Source organism: Salmo salar, chromosome 09, assembly GCF_965601325.2.
Source record: "Salmo salar chromosome 09, fSalSal1, whole genome shotgun sequence".
Classification (NCBI taxonomy): Eukaryota; Metazoa; Chordata; class Actinopteri; order Salmoniformes; family Salmonidae; genus Salmo; species Salmo salar.
The window spans coordinates 122,437,997-122,450,057 of record NC_138299.1 but is presented as its reverse complement, the minus strand read 5'-3'; the positions used below and the strand labels follow the sequence as shown (position 1 = coordinate 122,450,057).

At 44.5% G+C, this 12,061-nt stretch overlaps 1 protein-coding gene across 1 annotated transcript in view; it reads right to left on the bottom strand.

Annotated features, from left to right (window-relative positions):
* Positions 1–11,792, bottom strand: part of LOC106612717 (leucine-rich repeat and fibronectin type III domain-containing protein 1-like protein) — a 169,297-nt gene extending 157,505 nt beyond the window's left edge. The window contains exon 1 of the mRNA XM_014214158.3: positions 10,679–11,792. The gene's annotated coding sequence lies outside the window, so the exon portion shown is untranslated. The remainder of the gene's footprint in view (positions 1–10,678) is intronic.
* Between the last annotated feature and the right edge of the window lie 269 nt (positions 11,793–12,061).

Genomic DNA, 12,061 nt, shown 5'->3' with positions numbered 1-12,061 from the left:
CAAGTCTGCTAGCTAGATTAATAAGATTCCATTTTTTACATGTGGGATAAAGTGTCATTTACACTTTAATGCGGCAAAACCCAGAGCTTTGGCAACGAATCTTCCCTCTTTTTATCCAATACACTTTATCCTTTTGTATTGGATTTTAAATTATCTGAGAATCTCAAGAACGGGGCGGTTATCAGTCCTTTTCGCCCGTCGAAAAAAGTGGAGACACAAATTAGTGATTAGCACTTGAAAGGCTGCGGGTCATATCAAAGTGCTGACAAAGTGAAGTTAGAAAATTCATGTTTTTTGAGATCAGAGCGAGAAGCTCAGAATCCTCATTCACTCTCTCTCCTGTCCTCAATCTCAGGCTATTTGAGTGCATTGCGCCTTCGGATATTGAAGCACGAATGAGCAATGGATATGCCATTTCCTTGTCACCAAGATGAGATTGAAAACTGCATTCTGACACACGCAGGAAAAATATGAAGCACTCTGAAGCAAAACTAGAATGATGTGATTGGAACTAACATTAAATTCAAATGTGATCAGAATTTTGTGGAAAAGAGATCCATTTACTATGATACTGTTCTTGCCGTAAAATTACAAAATCGCCCTCTAGTGGCGGAATGTTGGGTGGAATGTTAATCATATTTTTCATAATTGAATAATTAACCCTTTGACTCGTACGGACACACGGGTGTGATCATTCTACAGTGGTCCCTGCAGCGTACTTATTTAGAACGTCCAGTTACGATTGACGCAACAGTCAGTGTTTGAGCTGGCCAAACTGTTTTCACAGAAACGTATTGCACAAACACAGTCTTTACAAGGTTATGTCCTTAATGTAAGCAGTTTAGTTTTGGATGCAATATTCAGACATTCACAGAAATAGCAACAGCATAGCACAATTCTCATCCATAGCGGATAATGTAGGCTACATTAGTTGTAGCACTAACTGGGGAAAGAGTGACACAAACGGTCAACTCTCAGCTGACAGAAACCATAATATGAATTAGCTAATAGCAATTGCTATTTAAAATTCATCACCACAGATCCCCAAAAAATTGTGAAACACTTTAGAAAAATCTGAAGTAATCCGATGATGGGTGGTTTGTTCTCGCCGCCATGTTTGTTTTTTCTCGTCAACCAAAGCTGAGGTTACAAGATGAGTTGGGTCTGTTTGTGTATGGATGTTGAAAGGGGTGTGTCATCTACCATCATTCACTTCCCTTATTCACTTCCGGATGTTTAATTGAAAGACGAGTGAACCATCCCTTCACCTCGTTTTGTTATAATATCTTTGGACAGACATTTACGTCACAACCGGAATGCATTGTATGATGTCAACAAACATGGCGCCACACACAGCTGGCAAATAGCTTCGCATTAGCTCATCACAATCAGTACAACCTTCAAAAAAGTATAATTTGTGTCTATGACAATCTATGCAAGAATCGCAATACATGATTTGTCACCAGTACTTGAAAACATGAATAAAACTGTAAATACATTATGCTCCATACATACATATGGTGTGTTACAGTAGAAATGACATCACAACATACAGAAAATATGATGATAGCTTAATAAGACACTTACTGTCACAGGAACACACACCAAAGTTATTATTAGTAGTTTGGGTGCAAGCCGTAAAATGTTCCAGGGAGGAAAAAGTTTGTGCTTGGGCTCTCGACGAAGATAAAAAAGATTGCCCTGCTCAGTAATGCCTCAATGTAAATTGTCCGCAACAGTGAAATGGGATACCTCAATGTTAATTAACGAGGAAGCCGAACACACCTCAATTCAAACTGTTGTTAGAAAATCAAACTCAAATTGACAAGTTGAAACATAGCCTATAGATAATTAGCAGGCGGCGTGAATTTGCTTGAGGGCGGCGTGGGTTAACTGTCCAGTTGCGTAACAATCACACTTTGGAACGGTGAGTGCATTCTGCGATCACACACACATAACAACAAACAAAAACTCATGCTGGGATGACCATGAGAAATATTTGGAACTCACACGTGAAAAGGTTAATAAACATTCCTTCAAAGAAACAATTTTGAAGCAAAATCAAAATTGAACACTTTTCAATGTTATATCTGACATGGTACAGGTGTCTTCTTTTTTAAGCCCATAACCATGTGTGTGAGGTGTGTACTTTTTTACAAAGTAGACTTGTTTAAGACTACCAAGAAACAACCTGATTTAGCCCACTGCAGTAAAAGGTTAATGAAATAAGGGAGAAGCACAAGATCTAAGGCATGAATAGAACCTTGGGGTCCAGAGATGGGCACATTAGCAAGAAAGCTAGCTCCCTTGGGGGAGCTGTAATTGTGCTTATCAACGCCACAGTCATTACAATACAATGGGGTAAGTGTGTAATGTTAACGCAGCATGAAAACTAAACCATCTTTGGTTAAGATGCTGCTGTAGCTGGCAAACAACACACATCCACGTGCATGTACATATGCATACACACGTGAGAAATTCAATAATCCAGTTGTCTTTAGAAGGTCTAATATATTTTGAGGCTGTGCTCCATGGCTAATTGCTTCTCTTTCCAGGTGTCTGCACCTACATGACCAGGCTACTGTGCTGTTAAACAGGCTCGTTAAAACCTCATGTAGTACCAAGCCTCTCTCCACCCGGACGTGATCGCCTTCGGCTGCTCATCTCGAGACCTTAGACCTACATACAGTATGCAGAGGCAGGCATGGCTACTGGAGGTGTGCACTCCTCTCGCACGGGACATTCATTCATGTTCTATTCGTCTGAGAACAAATTTGTTCGCAGACGCACAACAAATCCTGGCCATGGTTACAAACAGTCAAAGCAAACATATTACACATAAGAAAACACAGTGGTGAGGTAGAACAACAGGGATTAAATAATGCAGGGTACTACAGCGCTCCTCTACTGTCCACAATGGATGCGGTACCTCTCCATTTTCATAGCTACAAATTGATGAAAGCCATTGATTGAAAGATGAGTCAATTTGCCTAGCTAGTGTCTTAGACTGGAACTATACTGCAGCATTAAGGATCTGTATATTGCACCTGCAGCTATAGTCTCTAGACTAGTCTGTGTTGGTGGGTCTAGCTGGTCTGCGGTGGTTGAGAACGGAAGCATCAATCGTCTATAGGGCCCCATCATGGCCCCATCATCCTCCAACTAGGCCGACACTGGGTGACACCGCAGGGACCCCCCTGCCTTGACCCCGGCGAGCACTTGTTTCCTCTACCGTTGACCTGGCTCTGAGTGGGTGGGTGGAGCATGGAGAGCCAAGCAGCGTTGGACTAAGTGCACAGTAGAAAATTGATGATCGAGGAAGCACAGGAGAGGAATACTTATTGCTTACAGTACATGCAGGGTCAATTTTGTTACCCTCCACTCACAGACACATTGAAAAAAGATAATCTCACTCATTACACATTGTTGATCTTGCATCGATCAACTAACTGCGTGATCCCAAAAAAGACAAAAGCAGTTTAGATTGAATTGCATATCAGCCTTTCATCAAGCAACCAGTAGGGACTTGACTTATTCATGTATTTCCATGAACTATTTATGAATCATTTTTATTGGATAACAAGGCTGTTAGCCAACAATAAAGGCAGACAGCTCAAGAAACTATTATCCCCCACTTTAATCTCCCCTCTGAAGTTCTCTATTGCCTCTGGTGGAAATATGATCCGGGGTGTTGCGCCAGCTGTCGTGATTTACGAGCTGGAGGGAAAGGTAATCATGACCTCTCATTCACACTCAGTGTCTTTTCTCACCCAGTGTCTTTTCTCCTTGCTGATTACTCTCTGATGTACAATGACAGCCATGATGGTCTTATTGTTTTGATTTCTTGCCATTGAGTATCTCCTTTAACCAGGGGTGACCGACCTATCATTGCATTCATCCTTAGAACAACATATTTACAGAGCTGGATATTTTCACTGTTGCCAGCTCATATCATCACAAGCACAGCCTTGTAATGGATGCGGCAACATTATTTTCTGTAATGATGTCAACCATGGCCTATTTCAGAATCCATAAAACTAAGCTTGTCGGCTCCAGTCACTGACTAATGTGGGTCGTAACCTACGCTACGTGAGAGTATGGGTGTGTGCATATTGAAGCTCAGAGGAATGTTGGTGTTAAAAAAAGCTCAGTCCCACTTTAAACAAACAACTACTGAATGTGTTAAGGTTTTGGAGCAGGAGCTATTATGTCACACTTTATACAGCATGACAAACATACATTATTTGTGAAGAATATGTCATGAATAATGCTCTTTAAAGCATTTATAACTACTTGTTTGTTTAAATGCTCCAACCTCTCCAATAATGTACATTAAGGGGAAAGAAAGAGGGAAAGAGAAGAGGAGGACGAAGAGGAGGAGGATATTCAAGGTGAAAGTGATGGCTGAGCTTGGGGTGAAAGTGGGACCAATGGCGGAGGAGACTACTGAGGGTCAATGGGCAGCTAGATCACAACAGAACAGCCAGCAGCCCTGAGGAGGTATTGAGGGCCTGCCAGCTCACTGAAAAGGGCAAGCAAGGCCTCACTGCACGTGGATCAAACCAACATCAAATGGGGATTTAGGACCAAAGCTCAGGTGGTGCTGGCCACACACCTTAATTCACACAGAGGGACGTATGATTGTAGACCTTCTGATGGACAGAGAGATCAACTAATCCAAAAGGTGTACCAATTCCAGGACATCCTGAATATCTGTGAGTAAGCCTTTGTTTGAAAACAAAACAATTTACATATTGTATAATTTCATTATACATGTGTTATGTAATGTATTGCCATTATGCAATTAAAGGCCACCACTCTAACCAATGATGAGGCAAACATAAATTTCACTGAACTAACAATGATATGGAAACTTATCATGGCTTGATCATACAGTCCCTACCCTATCTTTTCCCATCTGCATTGGTATTTCCAGCAAATTAACCCCACACACATCATTACTTGTCACACCCTGATCCGTTTCACCTGTCCTTGTCTCCATCCCCCTCCAGGTGTCGCCCATCTTCCCCATTATCCCCTGTGTATTTATACCTGTGTTCTCTGTCTGTTGCCAGTTTGTCTTGTTTGTTCAAGCCTACCAGTGTTTTGTCTCAGCTCCTGTTTTTCCCCTAGTCTCTTTTTCTCGTCCTCCTGGTTTTTGACCTTTGCCTGTCCTGGACGTGTGCCTGCCCGCCTGACCACTCACTGCCTGTCTCTGACCCAGAGCCTGCCTGCCGTCCTGTACCTTTGTGTCACATCCTGACCAGTAAAGGGGGTTATTTGTTATTGTAGTTTGGTCAGGGCGTGGCAGGGGGTGTTTGTTTTATGTGTTTCAGGGTTTATGTTCTATGTTAGTTAGTATATTTCTATGTTTGTTCTAGTATGTCTATTTCTATGTTTAAGTTTCTTGGGTTGACCTTCAATTGGAGTCAGCTGTTCCTCGTTGAAGGTCCTATATAGTAGGGGTGTTTTTTCCTGTGTTTTGTGGGTGGTTGTTTCCTGTTTTGTGTATGTTGCACCTGACGGGACTGTTTACGGTCGTTTTGTTGTTTGAGAGTTAAATAAAAGTGAATATGAGCACGTCACACGCCGCGTCTTGGTCCCCATTAGACGACCCTCGTTACAGAACCACCCACCATGACTGGATCAAGCGGCGTGCCCGGGCAGAGATGGATACCTGGTCAGTATTGGAATGGATGGGGAGGAGAAACTGGACTTGGGGGCAAGTTATTGAACGATATTGGAGCCTACCAGGGAAGAACGAGAGACAGCCCCAAACATTTTTTTGTGGGGGGGGGGGGGCACACGGGTAGTTTGGCTGGGCCAGGGGTAAGCCCTGAGCAAACTCACCATGCTTATTGTGTCGAGCATGTGCCTGCTTCTCGCACTCTCTCTCCGGTAAGCCTCCACAGTCCAGTACGTCCTGCTCCTCGCACTAGCCCTGAGGTGCGTGTTACTAGGCTGGCGCCTCCTAAGCCAACCCCACGCACCAGGCCTTTAGTGCGCCTGCCCAGTCCAGTACGTCATGTTCCTGCTCCTCACACTAGCCCTGTGGTGCGAGTCACTAGTCTGGCGCCTCCAAAGCCAGTCCCACGCATCAGGCCTTTAGTGCGCAGTCCCCGTCTAGAGCTTCCGGCGACAGTGCCCTGTCTAGAGCTTCCAGCGACAGTGCCCTGTCTAGAGCTTCCGGCGACAGTGCCCCGTCTAGAGCTTCCGGCGACAGTGCCCCGTCTAGAGCTTCCGGCGACAGTGCCCCGTCTAGAGCTTCCGGCGACAGTTCCCCATCCAGTGCTTCCGGCAACGTCCTACAGTCCGGAACCGACAGAGACGGCCCACAGTCCAGAACCGACAGACGGCCCACAGTCCGGAACCGACAGAGACGGCCCACAGTCCGGAACCGACAGAGACGGCCCACAGTCCGGGGCTGCGCCAGTCCGGCGCTGCCAGAGTCGCCCGCCAGTCCGGCGCAGCCAGAGTCGCCTCTCAGCCCGGCGCCTTCAGCGGTGGGCTACAGCCCTGAGCCTTTAGCAGGGGTGGACAGGTTAGAGTGGGGATTAAGCCCGGAGCCAGAGCCACCTCCGTGGGGGGAGGTTTGGGAAGGGGGGGTCTAGCACAGGAACCGTCGGTGACGGTGGCCACCCTCCCTTCCCTCCCTTTATTTGGGGTTAATTAAAAAAAAAAAAAAAATTGAGGTGCATACGGGGTCTGCACCTTTTTGGGGGGGGGGGGTACTGTTACGTCCTGACCAGTAAAGAGGGTTATTTGTTATTGTAGTTTGGTCAGGGCGTGGCAGGGGGTGTTTGTTTGTTTGTTTTATGTGTTTCGGGGTTTTTGGGTTTATGTTCTATGTTAGAATATTTCTATGTTTGTTCTAGTATGTCTATTTCTATGTTTAAGTTTCTTGGGTTGACCTTCAATTGGAGGCAGCTGTTCCTCGTTGCCTCTAATTGAAGGTCCTATTTAGTATGGGTGTTTTTTCCTGTGTTTTGTGGGTGGTTGTTTCCTGTATGTTGCACCTGACGGGACTGTTTACGGTCATTTTGTTGTTTGCGAGTTAAATAAAAGTGAATATGAGCACGTCACACGCCGCGTCTTGGTCCCCATTAGACGACCCTCGTTACACTTTGCTCCACCTCTGTATTACCGACCTCTGCCTGACCTGAGCCTGCCTGCCGTCCTGTACCTTGGCCTCTGTTCTGGATTATTGACCCCTGCCTACCTTGACCTGTCGTTTGCCTGCCCCTGTGGTTATAATAAACATTGTTACTTCACACAGTCTGCACTTGGGTCTTACCTTAATTCCTGATAATTACTAGTTAATGACCTCATGCTTATGCATGTATAGCTTTTATAGGGCAGCAGGTAGCCTAGCGTTTTAGTGCATAGGGCCAGAAACTGAAAGGTTGCTAGTTCAAATAGCTGAGCTGACAAAGTAAAAATCTGTTGATGTGCCCTTGAGCAAGGCACTTAACCCTAATTTGCTCCAGGGGTGCCATACTACTATGGCTGTAAAACATCATGTTTCGATGCACCTATCAAGTGTGTGACAATAAAACATTTTATTTTTTTTATGTATCAAATTGTGTATGAGCTCATGCTTGCAAGCTGTTGAGTTTGGTTTATGCATTAATTTCATGCCTATTGCGGATGGGAAATGTCACCCTTCTACATGAGTTCTGCCCACATCTGAAGTTCATCAACCCGATTAGGCTACTGACTGAAGCATACACATTTTCCCTATAACAGTTGCAAAAGAGGATTACACTTGCCCAAAACAATGAGAAAACAAACCCCAGCCAATTACAACAGGACAGTATGGGCTGCAGCCGCAATGCTGTAGATTTGTGGTTCACACAGTCTATTTTTATCTTAATGCTGACAGCAACCACGCCACTGTTCACACAACGGTGATTGAGATAATTGGGTGCCATTTATCCACGGTCACTCTCAAAGCCTTAGACATTTTCCCCCATGATGTCTTATGGTGCAATGATGGTAGCAACGGTATGCATTCTATCCCTTTTCTCCCCTTGTAATTCCCCTTTTCTAATCTATATAGTGCCCCAGCATGGGGTACCTGTTTACAGGAGTTGAATCAGAGGGCGATATTTACACACCCTGAAAGCAGGGAAGAGACTGCAATGAGTGAGTGTGTCTATTTCAGGTTTATTTCCATGCGGGGTAGTTCAGACAAGTTATTTAACATGTGCCAAGTCTTCAGCTTTGATGGAAAGAAGGGAAGGCTGGGAGTTAAAGTAAAAACTCCCTTGAGCTATCGCTGTGTGTGTATTGTGTTTGACTGACCATGATGGACCGCAAAAAGGCTAAATCTATAAGGGATTCACCTTACCAACCTAGCTGTTCTAAATAATTCCCTGCATGGGTAATTCACAATAATACACCTACATTGTAATAAAACCACCCTAAACCAACAGCAAGTCTCAGTTTGTATTCCATTGTGTGACTACAGGTGAAATTCATTCAGGTAGCGCATGGAGAGAGTTGCTTGCTGGATGCCAGACTCTATGGATCAAAGCAGGCTGTAACAGTGAAGCTAATCCACTACAACCTGACCTGCCTCACAAAAGCGCAAGACTAGGCCCTGTTAGGTCCCTACCTACCCACTAACTCCATCTTCACAGCTGTCTCGAATGTTAACAGACACAATAGGACTGCACAGCCCACACTTAACACAATGTGGGATAGTCAAGGGCATGAACCATTGCTGAGCTGGGCTGGGGAGGCGTGGTCTTGACTGGGGAGGGAATGAAGAGAGAGAGCGGATCCATATGCCTCAGGGTGTCTATTCCACCATAATGGGCAACTCTGTTCTAATTCTCACCCTACTGACAGAGAGCCCGCTCTGGGCAGGCACAGAACACCAGACAGCCTGGAGTAGCCAGGTACAAATGCATTTTTGTTAGCACCAGCCGTGTCCACCTAATCCCACCCATGGGCTATGAGTTGGAACTCACACACACAAACACACACATATACACACACACACACACTGCTAGGAAGGTGTCAACATGCTTTTTCTGAGCTACAGCAGTACATAAAATATAACCTAGACACACACACACACACACACACACACACACACACACACACACACACACACACACACACACACACACACACACACACACACACACACACACACACACACACACACACACACAGGCACTCTCATGACAATGGTTCAGCCTTCATCCTGCGCAGTCCCTCCCCAAGGAGGCACAAACTCTAACACCAGGCAGCAAAGTGGTCTTCAGCTATTGACTGGTCAATAAAGTCATTTGGCCTTTTTATGAGGTTTAAAATGAAAATTGCTAAAATCTATCTTGTGTCTATTAGTCTACAGGGCCTGAATATTATTGAGAGCTTTTCATATTCAGCTCACCAATAGTCATCCTCTATGCGAAATACAAACCTATCCATATTTGGCACCAGAATAGGCTATCACAGGTGCTGGCTGACCTAGAGGCAAGGCTGTCACAATGGAAACGAAAATGCTAATTGGTGCACATTAGAGACACGTCATATTTCAAAAAGGCTATCAGAATTGTGTCAGATATGACCTTCAAATCAAATGACGCCCTAATCGCTGATGCCTGAAGATTAGTGATTTAGCTGAGATAGAAGTGCACTCACTACATTTCGTACATGAGAGTATGTAGGCTAGGTGCTGAGTGGTTTTTTTGTCTGTGTGTGAGGCCGTCTCTGTGAGAATAAGTGTGTGGGTGTGAAGTGCGAGTGATATAAAGTAGAGCACCTTGTAATGCTCCATATGACCGTTATCGAGGCAGACACATCGCCTGAGTCACAGTTATATATTATCTATCGTTTGTTTTTGCAGCAGATAACTAATATATTCATGACTATTCATTTGATCATGATGCAGCGTAAAATACATAATGACCTCTGGCTCTCAAAACGGTAAAGTTTCAAGGATACCGTTTCGGGAGCTGTCTATTGCACCGAGAGTCTCATACAGCCAATTCGTCAGGAACTCATTGCTAACGTTGGAGAGCTGTCCATGGTGCTGAAAAGTCTCACCCAGCCACATCTGCCAGCGAGAACAGTACTAGTTCTGATTTCAGTGTAGTCTACCTTACCAACCACATTCCTTGCTGTTTCTTTCGCCCCTATATAGCTAGTCACTGCAAGGACAAAAGCAATTTAAACATACATAAAATGTGTCCTCATTCCAACAGAGCTAACGCATTCCAATGCGGTCAGGATTGCAGGAAGCTCTGGCAACCACAAAGCACACAATTTCGTAAATGACACCAATTAGGCCTAAACATGTTTTAGTGTTTCACTCATTTCTGTACATCATTGAGACACTGCATAAAATACCTTGCTTTGATAACGTAAATATGCTTACAAAACATAAATTCACATGTTCGTGCAATATTAGCTAGAATGGAAAACATACTCATTCGTGCACAAATATACTATATTTAATCAAATGGACGTCAAATATTAGAATGCATGTTGGCACAAGGATGGCGGTCCATGCTATCATCAGTAGTGCATGCCGGTAATTCTTCAACTAATAAAAATGCAGCAATGTTCAGGGCTGTTCTCATGCGAAATTGCATTCCAAGTCGCAGAAACCGCCATTTCATTTTCGAACACGTTTACATGATTAATACGTTATCAATTAGCCTACCTTTTTGGTTTGAGCCCTCTCTCCAGTCCCTCAAAGTCGAAAGATCCCGCTCTCGAACGCACGGTGCCTGGCGATTAGCGTCCAACTTTGCACTTCTGTCCCCACACGGATGGATCCGTTCCTGCCCGGGGTGATACAGAGACGGCGTAGGGTTGCTCTATAGCAACGCCAGTCGGGCAGCGCAGGGAAATTTCTGAACGCGAAAAGACGCACACCCAGACAGGAGACAAGCTTCAGGTACCACCACCGGCCACAGGTATAGCAAACACACGCTGGAAAACGCACAGGAATAACAAAGATATAATAGTGTAAAGTTACTACTATAAGGGGGTTTTAGTCAATCGATTCGGTTTCATCTGTGCTGGGTAGCAATGCCTCTTCGCACCTCGGTTGCAGTGCAAAATGTCCTTGACTAACATGCTGATCACATTTATCCAATGGTTCCTGGCACAACGTTCTTTGAAACGTGTTGTCCGTTCTCCCCCAAAATCAAAGAAAACATACAATTGTTAGAAACACACTCCAGTGAATTGAAACGGACGGTACCGTTATCCAAAAACAATCACTCATGCATTTTGGAGAAAAATTATGCAGCAACCTTGAACTTTGTCCAAAATACAAGGTGCAGGCGTGTCCAGCGTTTCTCCAAAATCCATAGCTGGGTTCCAACAACCTCATACAAAGCCAACACTTAAAAAAAAAAAATCCAGTGAAAGTAAAACAACCTATAGGAATTTGCTATATCAAGGAATTACATCGCTGTCACCTGATATACGTCTCAATGAGGTTATTGGGCGAATAACAAATGACCGTGAATGATTTACACAACAATTCTGTGGATCACCCCTAGGTGAGCGAGCGGGTGGGGTGAGATGCAATCTCAACTCCGGACTTGCAGCGGCACGCCCAGTCCGATGTCTTTCCTCCTCATTCCCACCATCGAGTACTTTCCGCGTCTCTCCTTGTGGGCCTACTTGCTGACCAAGTAAGTAGCTTTCAGAGAGAAACCTATCTTATTCACTTCCATGTCTTCAAGTCAAACCGTGAATTTAGTTAAAATGAGCTGGTGTGGAGGTGTTGCATTGTGCCTCGTTGGGAATACCATGTAGGCTAATGGTTTTCACTAAAACATGAGATGCAGAGAGGGAGGGGAACTGAGCTGTGCACGAGAGGGAGGGAGCGATGCACTCACTGGTGGCAATGCACTTGTGAATTTAAATGAGATACGCGCTTGTGAATTTAAATGTAATGAATTCAGCATTTTCAGCATGTGTAGCCTAATAATAATAATGTCAGTCCCTCATGATTGTAAATCCTAATGTTTCCTTGGTCCTTGTAGGCCTACATGGACCTCCCTTAGATTGAATGCTGATTATTGTGCCC